The following is a 13,297-nucleotide window of genomic DNA, read 5'->3' on the forward strand; positions in this document are numbered from 1 at the left end:
CAAAGTGCTTAACCTGAAGCACTATTTCTGGGTTAGCAGAGCCTGTAACCTGAAGCTTATGTAACCCGAGGTACCACTGTACAAAAAACTAGGTTAAAAATAGATTATTTTAAGAAAAATAGAGAAAATATATGATGCAGTTGAAAAAGATTGAAAATAGAAACCATGGAAAGGTGGAGGGAGGTCTAAGGATTCAGGGAATCCTAAATGTTGATGATTATGTCTAATGTTTGAATTTAAATGTGTGGTGTAAAACTGAATAAAAAAGATTAGAAAAATAAAATAAAAAGGAAAGCGTCTCTGTTGAAGTAATGGTGATATGAATATGTACTTAAATTCATTCATTTATTTTATCTCCTTCAATCAGTCACAAGTGTTGAAACTTTGGCCCTCATCACATCCACTGATGACCATGGGGGAGCCATTTCTTCATGGTCTGATTTCATACGGCTGTGGCATTTGAGTGAATATGATCATCATGCTGGCAGGGCTTATCTTAAGTCGATTTCCCACCCAACTCTCAACTCTTCCCCTCAGAAAGTGGGCAAGATCCATGCCACTGACTTTTATGGTTTCCTGGGAACTGTAGCTTGTTAAGGTCGCTAAGAGTTATCAGGAGATCCCTCGCAGAGTTACAATTCCCAGCACCCTTAACAAAATGCAGTTCCCAGGATTCTATGGAGGAGGGGGGGGGGAATTTGGATTAATACAGGAGTCATCTAAATGTATGGTATGGATGTTACCATGTGCTGCAGCTGAGCGGCATTGTATATGGCTCCATAGGAAAGCAGCTCCTTATATGACAGAGGGTTTGTGAGAATGGCTCTTTAGATTAATATGAAGAAGAAGAAGAAGAAGAAGAAGAAGAAGAAGAAGAAGAAGAAGAAGAGGAGGAGGAGGAGTTTGGATTTGATATCCCGCCTTTCACTCCCCTTCAGGAGTCTCAAAGCGGCTAACATTCTCCTTTCCCTTCCTCTCCCACAACAAACACTCTGTGAGGTGAGTGGGGCTGAGAGACTTCAGAGAAGTGTGACTGGCCCAAGGTCACCCAGCAGCTGCATGTGGAGGAGCAGAGACGTGAATCTGGTTCCCCAGATTACGAGACTACCGCTCTTAACCACTACACCACACTGGCTATCAATGCTCCTGTATGATGTCAAACAAGAAACATGGAAGCAGAAAAGAATGAATACTATAAGAGATTTAGGATGCATACCTACACTCATTGGTTGGAAATCTGTGCAAGGACATATACAAAAGCCACAGTACTTACACACGCATCGCAAATCTATGCCTAATATCAATAATTCTCCTCTCATTATATTCCCCAAAGAGAAGCAGTAGGACAAAATGATGATCCCTTTCCCCAAATCTCTGCCATCCCTGCCCCATATTTCCTTTCCCCACCTGTGCTGTGCATGATTTGTATACAGCAGACATTCTGTGGAGTATCTATGGTGGAACACACACACCTCAGCATGGAAATGTGAATATTTCTGTGGGATAAGTGAAGGTCATTAAAAGTCACAACCCATTGTAGTCACTGTTTTCCAATTTGGTGCAAAACTGATGGCATTTGAACATTGTGGTTTAATGAGCGCACAATGATCAAAAGTGTATCACGAAGTCAAGGATTATTGATAAATCTATAACAAAGGAAGTTCTTTTGGCGGACTTTTAAATTAAATTGTAAGGGAACACAGAGCACATCAGTACTGCTGGCATTTGAAACACTTTTATTTCATGATTAATGTGTAGTAATATGTTAATCACTTTACTCGTTTTCTCTATTTCAATTAGAGATTTAAGAAAAATTGCACACATGCACACACACAAAGCAGGTTTTGCTTTTGAAGTCGCAGCCTGAAATCTCTGATGCTTTGGGTGCAAAAAGAAAAAGTCAGGAATAATGAATGCTGACCACGCAGTGGTGTTATGTTCTTCATTCTTAGGTTAAGCGGCTTAGAATGGGAGGAATCATGCATATAAGAAGATAAGTCCCTGGTTTATTTTTACTTCATATGGGGTGACAATTTTAAAGCCTGAGCTTATTTAGGGATTGCAGCCTGCCACACAGGATCATGGCACGTTATAGGATTCTGGAATGGCCTCTGGAGGAAGATAACCTTGCAAGGAAAAGCAGCAGCAACAAAAATAGGGTGATCTAGTGAATTACCCTTTGCTGTTTTAAATATATTTTTTATTATCAGTTGGCTTCCACTAGCGCAATAATTTCTACTTGTGCAATGGAACTTCTCCTCCCTCTCCTTCTTGGCTGTGCTGTAGTTCAGCATATCCTGCGACTTTGAGCAAGTGTCTGGCTGGTTCTTTGTGGCCTGTTTGCTTGTTGCAAGCAGGTGGCACAAAGACTCCAGCAAGGCCCAAGGTTGTAGCTCTGTATTCCCTTGCAGATATTCCCAAAGTGAGTTGACCACAGTGAGCCTCCATGCGACCAAGTGGTGGAGGCCACATACAGAAAACAAAACCAAACCCTGTGCTGCCATCTTCTTATGAACCTGAATCAGCCGCAAGTCAGATGCAAAACTGACGCCGGTCATGTAGCTATGTGGAATATACTTAGCTGAGACCTGGGAGCAAAGAAAAATAGCTCTCAGTGGAAAGGAAGGCATAATTTGAAGCCAATTTTGTTGTTGTTGCGCCGTGCGGCTGACAAAGAAACTTGGAGTGCTTTAATATGTAATTGGTCTCCCTGTGCTCACTGGGAAGAAGTAATGTCTTTGATGCAAACCAATTGTCCCCCAAGCCACAAAACACTAATATATTTACCTTTTTATTTTTGCATTGATGGAACAGGCTGCTGCTCATGTTTTAAACGCAAAGAGGAAAATCAATCTCCTTCTCAGCACCTCCCCCACAATGGCACCCTCTTGTGACTTGCCATCATAGCACTAACCTCTGGCAATCAATTCCATTTCTAAGGAGACGGAATACCATTCATTCATCTTCAATTTGCTGAGAGGAAAGTCTCTGTTCTGCCATATTAATTCTTGAAACAAGACCAGAAACCATTTTTGTTGCTTGCAAGCTTTTTTTGTATGTCTGGTCAGATATCCATTTAGACCGACCTGGAATATTAGAGCTTAATATTCGACACCATGACCCTGGAATGCAGGAAATGTTTTCATAAGAATTTTGTGGCCCCACGACTTTGGAATTCACTGCCAGTTGTCATCTGTAAAGCTACTACCGTTCATTTCTTTGGAAAGGCCTTCAAACCTAGGTACTTTCATTGGCTTATTCATGACTGATGATCTGTGCTGCTGTTGAGCTTCTTTGGGTTGATGGTCTGGGGGGGGGGATGTGCTTTATCTTTGGGCTGGGAATATATATTTATTTTGGGTGGCTTTATTAATGTTTGCAGGTTTAAGGGAGGTTTGGTATTCTGTTCTGTTGTTCATGGTTGGAAATTGTATTCATATCTCTTGTAAACTATTCTGAAAAAGTTTTACTCATATAGATGGAGTAATTCATACACACACACACACACACACACACACACACACACATATATATAACCTAAATCAGTGATTTACACCACACAGCTACGTTATGAATACAGTATTAAATTTTACAATATAAACTTTATTTACATTATTCAATTACGTAACGGGGGGTGGGGGTGGGGGTGGGAAGGGGTGGGGGTGGGAATCCCACCTCTTTAACTTTTCTTTCTAGAGGCACGGGAGTTTAAAAACCAACTGCCACTTCTCACAAAGCCATTGGATGAGATGCTGTGATGTCACAGAATGTTCAGAAGCATTACTCCCAATCATTATTATTTAGTCAAAGGCCATCAATTGTACAAAAATAAATAAATCACCCAGAACATGATAAAAACAAAACAGCACATCCAACTTTTCACATGACAACAATACTAATAAACAGCAGCACATTACAAAATGAGTGAAAGGCTACCATTTATAACTTAACTCAATCATTACTTTAACCCAAAGATAGTAGTATAAATACTACTAGTAGTATTTCTAAGCTATTTCTAACCTATTGCTTTCCAGTGTTTTGAGGGAAGAACTGACCATGTGTTTTGTAACCAGAAGACAGTTGGTTTAATCCCTGACACCTTGGGCTAGAAGGATTTAGGTAGCATGGCTGGCAAGGCCAGTGGTGCTGCTCAGGGTGTGGTTGTGGGGTTCACCACATCTTTTTTCCATTAAAAAAATGCTTTTTGGAGAGTATGTGCACAGTTGCACAGGAGCAAAGCTCCAGGCTGTGTACACACCATACATTCAATGCTCCTATTAAGCTCATTGAAAGCACATGGCTTCCCCCACAGAATCCTGGGAACTGTTGCTTACATTGCTCAGAGCTACCATAGCCAGCACCCTTAGCAAATGATAATTCCCAGGATTCTTTGGGATAAGTTGTGTTCTTTAAATGTATGGTGTGTACGCTGCCCTAGCCATCTTTATTTCCTCAGAGCAGCAGCGCCCACAACTGTATGCTGACAACCTCGATAAAAAGGTGAGAAATAGACACCCCTGTGTCCCCTTTCCTGTTGCCTGATAAGAAAGGGTGAGGAGAAAGTGTATCCCCCGTCTTGTTCTTTTGTTTTCAGGAAAACAGGAAAGAAAAAAGGACATTGTTCATTCCACTGATTCCTACTAGGCTGTGGAAAGGGGACAAACAGGTTCCTTTGTCTTTCATTTCCCTCAAAAAACAGAAGCCTGGGAAGCAAGGTGATAGGAGCAATCAGGACAGTGCAACGGTTGTGGAGAGAAGACAGTGCAACGACCCCTCAGAGGGTACCTTGCTTAAGCCCCCCTCAAATCTGGTAGCCCCACCAAACAAGACTTCTGCTGTTGCCAGTCTGAGTAGCCTGTGTTACAATGATCTGACTCAGTATGTAGCAATTTCAAAGCTTGAAATTAACTAGGAATTACTCTAACTGTCGCAGCACAAGCATAGATACATCACCAGAAGCTTCAGTCTGGCGTTGGCTAATAGAGATAAATGTTATTATTAACTTTTGTGTGATTTTTATTAAAAACAGAAAATAGAAGCAATCAAATAAGGGGAATAGCTGATATATTATTTCTCACACAACCCACCCAGTAAAGGAGGGGGACCTTTTAAAAATAAAAATAATAAAAATAAAATAAATGCAGAATAATTCAGTAAGAAAAAAAGAAGAGAAGGCTTGTGGTGTTTGCCTATTTCTTGTGATTATGTTCGGACAGGGGGATGGAAATGGTTAATGTCGATTGACCAATGAGAAAGCTCAGAGGCGGAGCCTATCCGGTTTTGAGGCTCAGCCCAGGGGTTTTACCATTGGGAGATAGAGGAGTCAGAGTCAGACAGAGCCAGTGAGACGAACATAGTGGTTGTGACAGCTAGAGTGAGAGACAGGGATAGAACTGAGAGAAGAGTGTGACAGTGTGAGATAGTGCCACATCTAGTTAAGGGTGCGCATTTGAGAAACCGTTCTGAATATATTTAAAACTTGTTTGTTCTTCAATAAACTTTAGTCTTCGTTGTTGACTTTACAACCTGACTGAGACTCAGTATTTCACCAGAAGAAACCTGGTTGGTGGCAGCGGAAGAATAAAGCAGTGGTGTACAGGTCAATAGTCCGTGAAACAACCGGGGGCTCTGTACAAATGCCACAAGGCTGAATATGGAAAAAGAAGAAAGGGAAAAGGAAAGGAAACGGAGAGCAGGAAAGTGGAAGCGCAGGAAAAGAGGAAAGTAGGTGACAAAAGGAATCAATGCTCAAAAAGGTAGAGGAAATCTTGTCATTTACATGTGCAGACGTCAGGGATGTCTCACTGATTATGATAAGACAGCATTTTAAACAATGCCTGTAAATGGGAAAGAAAACTCACATATGAAATGTTTAGCCATCATGATGTGGACCTTGATTTGGAGAATCCAATCTTGTTTTGGGTGGCATGGATAGGATGGGGAGTGAGAGGAACAACTGAACTACAGTGCCCCTTCTTGAGAAAGTTGTAGGAGGTGGGACTTACTCATCTCTTGCCATTCAAAGTGACTCACCAGCAAAATGACTTGTCAATAAAGAGAACAGAAACATGTGCATGTGACATGTAGGTCTGTCAGTGCATCATGATAGTGAAGCACCAGGATGCATTGCATGATCTGCCTTTGTTTATTTTATTGTTATTTCATTAATTAGGTTTATATACCGCCCTTCATAATAAAATCTCAGGGCGGTTCACAGGGTGGAGTCATCACCTTGTAGTCTTTACATGTTCCACTTATAAGTGATCTTTTATACGATCATCTCATCAGGGAGGCTATTGGTGGGGTGGAGAGGAATATAGGAAGCTTGAATTTATTGAATCATTCCTGTGCAGTTTTGGAAGAAAAGAAGAATATCATGAGAACATAAGAAGAGCCCTGATATATCTGTTTGTCTTGATATACCTGTTTGTCTTGTCTGTTTGTCATGGGGGAGGGGGAGGGGGGCAGAATGGCAAAATTATTCTCACCTGAGGATGAAAAACAAAAGTATGCTTAAGAAAGCTAATTGATTCGTTCAGAAACAAATATTCCACTTCAGACTTTCTATGTTTCAGGGCCTCGTCATCAACTTGCACTTCGAATCTTGCCTTGTGACCATTAAGAAATTTAGAAGCGTGATATTATAACATGCTTCTCATTTTAAAAGTAGATGCTGTATAGCATTTGGAGAGAAAAAATGAAGCAGAATCGCTTAAAACAATTCATTTAAGAATCACAGTGCGACAAGAGTCTCAATTCTAGACAAAACTGCTTCCAATTTGCAAGATCCTCTCAAGCGGCACTTAACAAGATTTCCCTTCACACTGTTACCTTTTAATGATATTTCTTTATGAAATGAGAAAGGTCTTTGGTGTTATGTGTGCTCAGGAGAACATGCCTCAAAAAAATGTCAACACACCAAATAACAAACAATGCAAATCCCTCTTTAAGAGTTCACCTAAGCTATTATACATACCTGGTTCTGCTCACAAGCAATTATGAGCAAATGTTGGCAGTAACAGGATATGGTATCTGGCAGCACCATCTCCAGACACTGCAAATGATGCAGGATTGTGTGTAGGAGTTCTAAGCAGCTGCCATTGAAAATAATGGACGTTGTGCAGCAGGAGTGATTAATTGATTGCATCCATCATTGATAAAAGACTCATAATTAAAACATGGCTAAATGATTTGCTAAACCATTTCTTTACACTTGGTGGTCACAAAATATTGCACTCTCTCCTATGATATGAAAAAAAAAGATACCGCAGCTTGGAAATTAATGGTACTATCCCGTTGCTCATTGATATTCTGATGCTGGAAGGTGATTGTGTTTTATATGAAGAATCATTCAAGTGCAAAGCGTATCACTTTACAAACATTTTCAAATGAGATATGCTTCTGAAAACACAGCCCAGGACTAGTTGCCAGCCTCCTCCTACCTTGCCAGTTATAGAAAGGTTGTTTCACAAAACATTTTGAGGGGAGGGCAATGTGCGCTGCAATGGAACATGCTTTCCTGACATTTCCGCTGTCAAAGGAAGTTTAGAGGTGGGTGGTGGGAGGAACCGATGACACAAATTCAAAAGTAAAATGAGATGGCTTGTTTTTACATGTTATTTTTGAAATTCAGCAAGGTTTCATCATAGCCTCTTCTCACTTCCTGCATAATGAGCCCATATGGCAATCTTTTATTGAAAATAAGATGCTGCCGCCAAACACAGAGTGTGGAGCTGCCCTTGGAGAAAGTCTGGAAACTTCCAGGTGGTTCTAAACTTACTTCCTCTAAAGATCTGCCTTTTGTGATAAGAAGCATAGTATGGAAACACACTGGGAAGTATCGGCTAACATCTGTTTGGCGCAATGTTGTCTAACTTCCCCACAAACAAATCAGGACGAATGTTCATTAAATCATGGATGTTGTTTAACCTCACGTCACTGCAAACAAGTCAGGTTGAATGACCAGGAAGCAGGTAAATTGGAAGCGCCTGAGGTGAGGACACAAAGCACAGTCGGTGAGGACAAAAGTGGGCGGCTTTTCAGTTGTGTTGCCCAAACTATGGAATAGACCTCCCTTTTTGCCCACTTTTAAGCAGCCTTTTAAGACTATTATATTGCAAGAGGCATTCTCTGTGTCAGAGCTAATGATGTTCTCTCAGTCTGCAGTGGCAGATATGATTCTTATGACGCTGTTTTGCCTCCTCTGATGTTTCTTTATTTTGTTTTCTTGATGGGTTGTTTTTAATTTTGTTGCAATTTATATGTTTATTTGCAAGCTGCATTGAGTTTAATTTTTATCTCGGAAAGGCATGGTATAAATGCCAAAATAAGTTGGTGAAAATAAAATGAAATAAACAGTGCTGGTCCTTCTTGAATTTCCCTCCTCCTGCTTTGTTGCTGCTACTACCTCCACTAACAAACTGAGCATTTATGTAATCTAAGGCAATTTATTTTGATAGCCTGGACTCAGTGGGGTAAAGTAGCCATTAGAAGACTTCACCATACATTACACTACCTGTTGACTATGTCATCACAAAAGCATCAACAATACTGTTTTGTAGTGACAGGTTGAAGCAATACTGTGTTATGGAGGAATGCTCCTAGGCCTATGCTCATTCAATCTGGACTGGGTGGGGAGTCATAATGGATTGAATATGAGATCACAAATTACTTTTGGAATCAGCCTTCAGGATCCACTTATCCTAGGGGTAGTTTAATTATGTGCTGTGTGAAGAAGGCAGCCTTTTGTCTATCCTGATTCTCCTATCATTAAGTTTCAATAACCCTAGGTTTCATAATCAGGAGTGGGGGACCCTCTCTGTTCACTTTCTCTGAACTGTACACAGTATTCCAAGTGTGGCTGCACCATAGATTTGTACAAAGGCATTGCAATACTGAAAGTTTTATTTTTGAACCCCTTGCTAATAACATGTGATTCACCTTTTTCACAGCTGCTGCATGTTAGGTTTTCATGTATCTGATCAGGTAAACTACTGTACTTAGGAAACATATTCCATCACAACCTACATACCAGGGAAATCTTCTATGTAAGCCAGCCTAAAATGAACCTAGGCAAGAGTTTCCCCAGTGGACTGTATCAAAATGTGTGGAAGGCCAAAGGAAGGATAATTTTGCTGACTTCTCCTTGTGACCTGGAAGTCTCCCCCCTCCCTATTTTGCCATCACACATCTCACTAATTCAAATTTCCCTCAGATCCTTCATGCTAGATGAAAGAAAATCCAATAAAACCAGGTCAGTCATATCTGTATTCATTCAGATTACATTTGTAATGATAAGAGCCCAATTAAACAGCAGAGTGCTATTCAGTCACATTAGCTACAGCAGCATGAACAGTACTTGGCACACTACTGCAGCAATTGCATTATCAAAGGGAACCACAGAAAGAGGAAATAAGTTGTTTTATGGACTTATTACCTATTAAATTGGACAATTGGAGGGGATTGGCTTGTCGTTTCCTTCCTGACAGCATCTGCATTCACATTTTCCCACTGCCTTCTGAACTTAAAATACTGTACATGGTGGAACAATTCCTATGCTGATTCCCTCCTCTCTTCCTGTGTCATGTTCAAGATCATGCGTCATGTAAAAGGTTATCTCACCTCTGATCTTTGAGCTCAGCAGGTGAGCACCTCCTGTAGATTCCATCTTATCAGGAGTTCATTCCAGAGAATATAGGAATCTAGTCTATATCCGGATTCCTATCCTTGGGCATTCTCTTGAATTACATAATAGACAAGTGATGTCTGCTGGTGAGCATTCCTCTTCCAACAAGGATTTTATGTGGAGCTCTTTATCCAATTCTGAATCTGTACAAGAACTATGGTGGTGAGAGGATCAAGAAAGCCCATAGGGCAGGAATTTTACCCATTACCAAAAAAGAGGAAACGTTTCACCAAAAAGAAGGATGAAAGAGGACACCGAATTGCATAAAACATATAGGTCATAGATGCATATTTAGAAATAATTTCCCTAATTTAAATAGAAATGCATCTCATCATAGTGGGGAAGACTGATCTGGTAAGCTTTGCGTTTGTTCAGTCTGTTGTACAAATGTTAACTGTTGATATGTTCCTTCAGGACCCCTGAGGTCTCCCTTCTTAAGCTTCTTTGCCTTCAAACTTGACTTATTTACTTATTTTATTTAACAAGATTGATTTACCGCTTAACTGGGACAATCTTTCAAACAGAGGAGAGTTCTCTGTAAAGTAGAATGAACATTCAACCTAAACGTACAAAAGGCTCTGTGCTCCCACGTATGATGAACAGTTCACTGAAATTCAGATAGGTAGCCGTGTTGGTCTGATGCAGTCAAAATAAAAAATAAAAAAATTGTCCAGCAGCACCTTATGGACCAACTAAGTTTGTTCTGGTATAAGCTTTCATGTGCATGCACACTTCTTCAGATATACCTTCATGTATCTGAAGAAGTGTGCATGCACATAATAGCTTATACCAGAACAAACTTAGTTGGTCTATAAGGTGGTGCTGGACAATTTTTTATTATTTTTATTTTTATGCTCACTGAAATAATGCATTTTTTGCACTGAAATAATACATTATGTGATCTATTATTTCAGGAAGCAATGCAGATTTTAGTAGTTGACTAGTCTCAAAATCTGCCCCCATTTTGCTTTGGGAGGAATTTAGCAGCAATCTGAATGAACATAATTCACCACCATAATTCATTGTGCACGAAATACATAGATCCTGTATATTCAAGCCTGCACAAAACATTCTGCTGCCTGAGGCTGACAGGATACGACCCTGCCCCTATTGCATGTAGAGATGCTGACAGGACTGGCAGTTGAATCTTACTTCAGCTCTGGGAACAGGATAGTATCCTCCACTACACCTGAGGCAGCTGGCTAGATTAGGGCACCCTGAACAGGCCATGAGTCAACAGAGTAGAATGGTTGGCAGGGTGCAGTCAAGCAAAACAGCAGCTGCACCCCAGAATCTGCCACCTGAGCCAGTCATCTCAGTCTGCCTAATGGTAGGGCTAGCCCTGTCTGTATAAAAGCAACATGTAGATGTGTTTGGTACATGAAGGCAAGCACTGAGGCAGATAGTACATGTGTCCTAATTTAAAAGTTCACCAGGTCATTTCCATGTGATGAAAAAAGCTGGGGGGAGGGAGCAGAGATAATGAAAGCATTTTGGCTTAAATACTATAAAAAATCCCATTTAGCTGATCCCAGCCAACTGCAGGCACCTGCCATCCTGCTGAAATGTGCGAACCATCCCCTTAACAATTTGAGAACACTATTAATATTTAAATACATTTTTGAATGTTTAAACAGATTGTCAAGTCTTTTATGAAACAGTTTGGAAAGGGTTTTGCATCTGACATTCTGTTTCCTCAGACTACTCTCATCCAAGACAACGTTTCTTTTTAGCAAAAAAGAAAAGGAGAGAGAGAAAAAGGCAGCGCAGAAAAAGAAGCAAGCTCAAGTGCTGATGAGCAGAGAGAGAAAAAGCATTTCTGAGCAGAGTTCACCAGTAATGCTCGAATCACATCGATTTCCGGATTCCTATGCCGAGCAAAACTGAGTGCCATTTTTCTTTTAAGTGAAGATCTAAGGTCTCACTCTTACAGGGCCACAACACTATTATGATTCGTTTAAAGAAGAGACAGGGATGAAGATCAATCCTGAAAAAATGTGCCTTGTGGCAGGAGAAATGTCTGACAGGAAGTATTCAAGCTGGGCTGACTCTCTCGTTACATATCCCCACTAAATCATCTAGAAAAACTGTGGACACGACACAAACTGAGGTCACACCCACACCATACATCTAAAACACTCTTACACCACTTCAACTGTCCCAGAGGATCCTAGGAACTGCAGTGTACTAAAGGTGCTGGGAATTGTAGCTCTGTAAGGTCAGCATCCATAACAAACTACAGTTCCAAGAATCATCCATGACTGTTCAAGTAGTATTAGAACCTTTTTACCTTTTTGTGATAGTATTCACTGCTACAGAGTACCATAGCCTCTTTTCTTGCTGCCCATGGCAGCCATTTTGTGCTGGCACCCACAAGATATGAGTACCGACAGCTCATTTTTCTTTTTTTAAAATTTTTTTTATTGGTTTTACAGCATTTTTTAAACAATACAAACAAATAAAAAGACAAACAAACATGTATAATTTCATAACCTTTTTTTCATAGCCCTCATTTCTCGGACTCCCCCATACCTCCCCTTTCTGCATCCCAATTTCCAAAATTATTTCAGCAGCTTCTAAATAATTTTATCAAATCCGACAGCTCATTTTTCTACCACGAAAGTACTGGGAGCAACAGTGATTTAAATGTATGGCATGGGTATGACCTGAAGGCACTGACGTAAATAATGGAAGATAGGAAGTTTTTCCTCTTATCCTTTAAGAATTTCTTAGTCACTTTTTCAAAAACATGGGAAACCTGATCAGCAGGATAAATAGTAACCTAATGACCATCCACAGTGAGTGATTTCTTTTAGATGTATCAGGCGTGCCTAGTTGGGCCCAACATTGGGGCGGGGCTGTCGCATGTGCATGATGTCACAGACGCAATCCCCCCCCTGTCAGGACATGCACGGGCATCCCTTTGAGGATTACCAGAGCATCTTCCTGGAAGGCACTCTGGTGATTGCAGTGGGGGGCACAGATGGCAAAAATCGCCCTCTGAGCCTTCCGCCCCCTGCTGGCACACTGGCGCTCAACTAGGAGTGGCGGCCCCCTCACTTTTTTTGGGGGGGGCTCAGCCCACTGCTTCAAAATATTGAGGGGGCTGAAGCACCTTCTGCCCCCAATAGCCAGTGGCCCTGAGATGTATACATTCTGAGTTAAAGACCTGCCTTTTTAATTTCAACAGAAGCAGTGGGTCACTGTGTGCATTTGTTTGCACAAGAAATTTGCTGCCTCTGCTGAAATGAATGAGGCAGCCCTTATATACAACAGTGTTGTGTGTAATATTGTATATGTGAGGGAATTTGCAGTAGGAATGACTGCAAGATTCACTGGGTAATTCATACGCAATACTGAAAGACTGCTGTGGGTTCATCTAGTGGAAAATCAAGGAGCTGATTTTAGTTAACTCTCTCTGTTCTTTTCTTTTTTAAAAATAAAAGGTGCAGGTTTTTCATATTTTTGGTACAGCATCCTGCTAATCCACAGAGTTTTCTTAAAATCTTCTGCCCCATCTGTTCAGGGAACAAATCTGGCACACACCCAAACTTCTGCTTCTTTCAATCAAATGCTCAAAATAATTGTTGAGCAAATGAAGTTATGTGACTA

At 40.7% G+C, this 13,297-nt stretch overlaps 1 protein-coding gene across 1 annotated transcript in view; it reads right to left on the bottom strand.

The window, feature by feature from the left end:
• The window catches only part of SLC9A9 (solute carrier family 9 member A9), a 266,215-nt gene that overhangs the window by 116,887 nt on the left and 136,031 nt on the right, over positions 1–13,297 (bottom strand). The window lies entirely within an intron of this gene.

Source organism: Podarcis liolepis (assembly GCF_965112155.1).
Source record: "Podarcis liolepis genome assembly, chromosome: 5".
Classification (NCBI taxonomy): domain Eukaryota; kingdom Metazoa; phylum Chordata; class Lepidosauria; order Squamata; family Lacertidae; genus Podarcis; species Podarcis liolepis.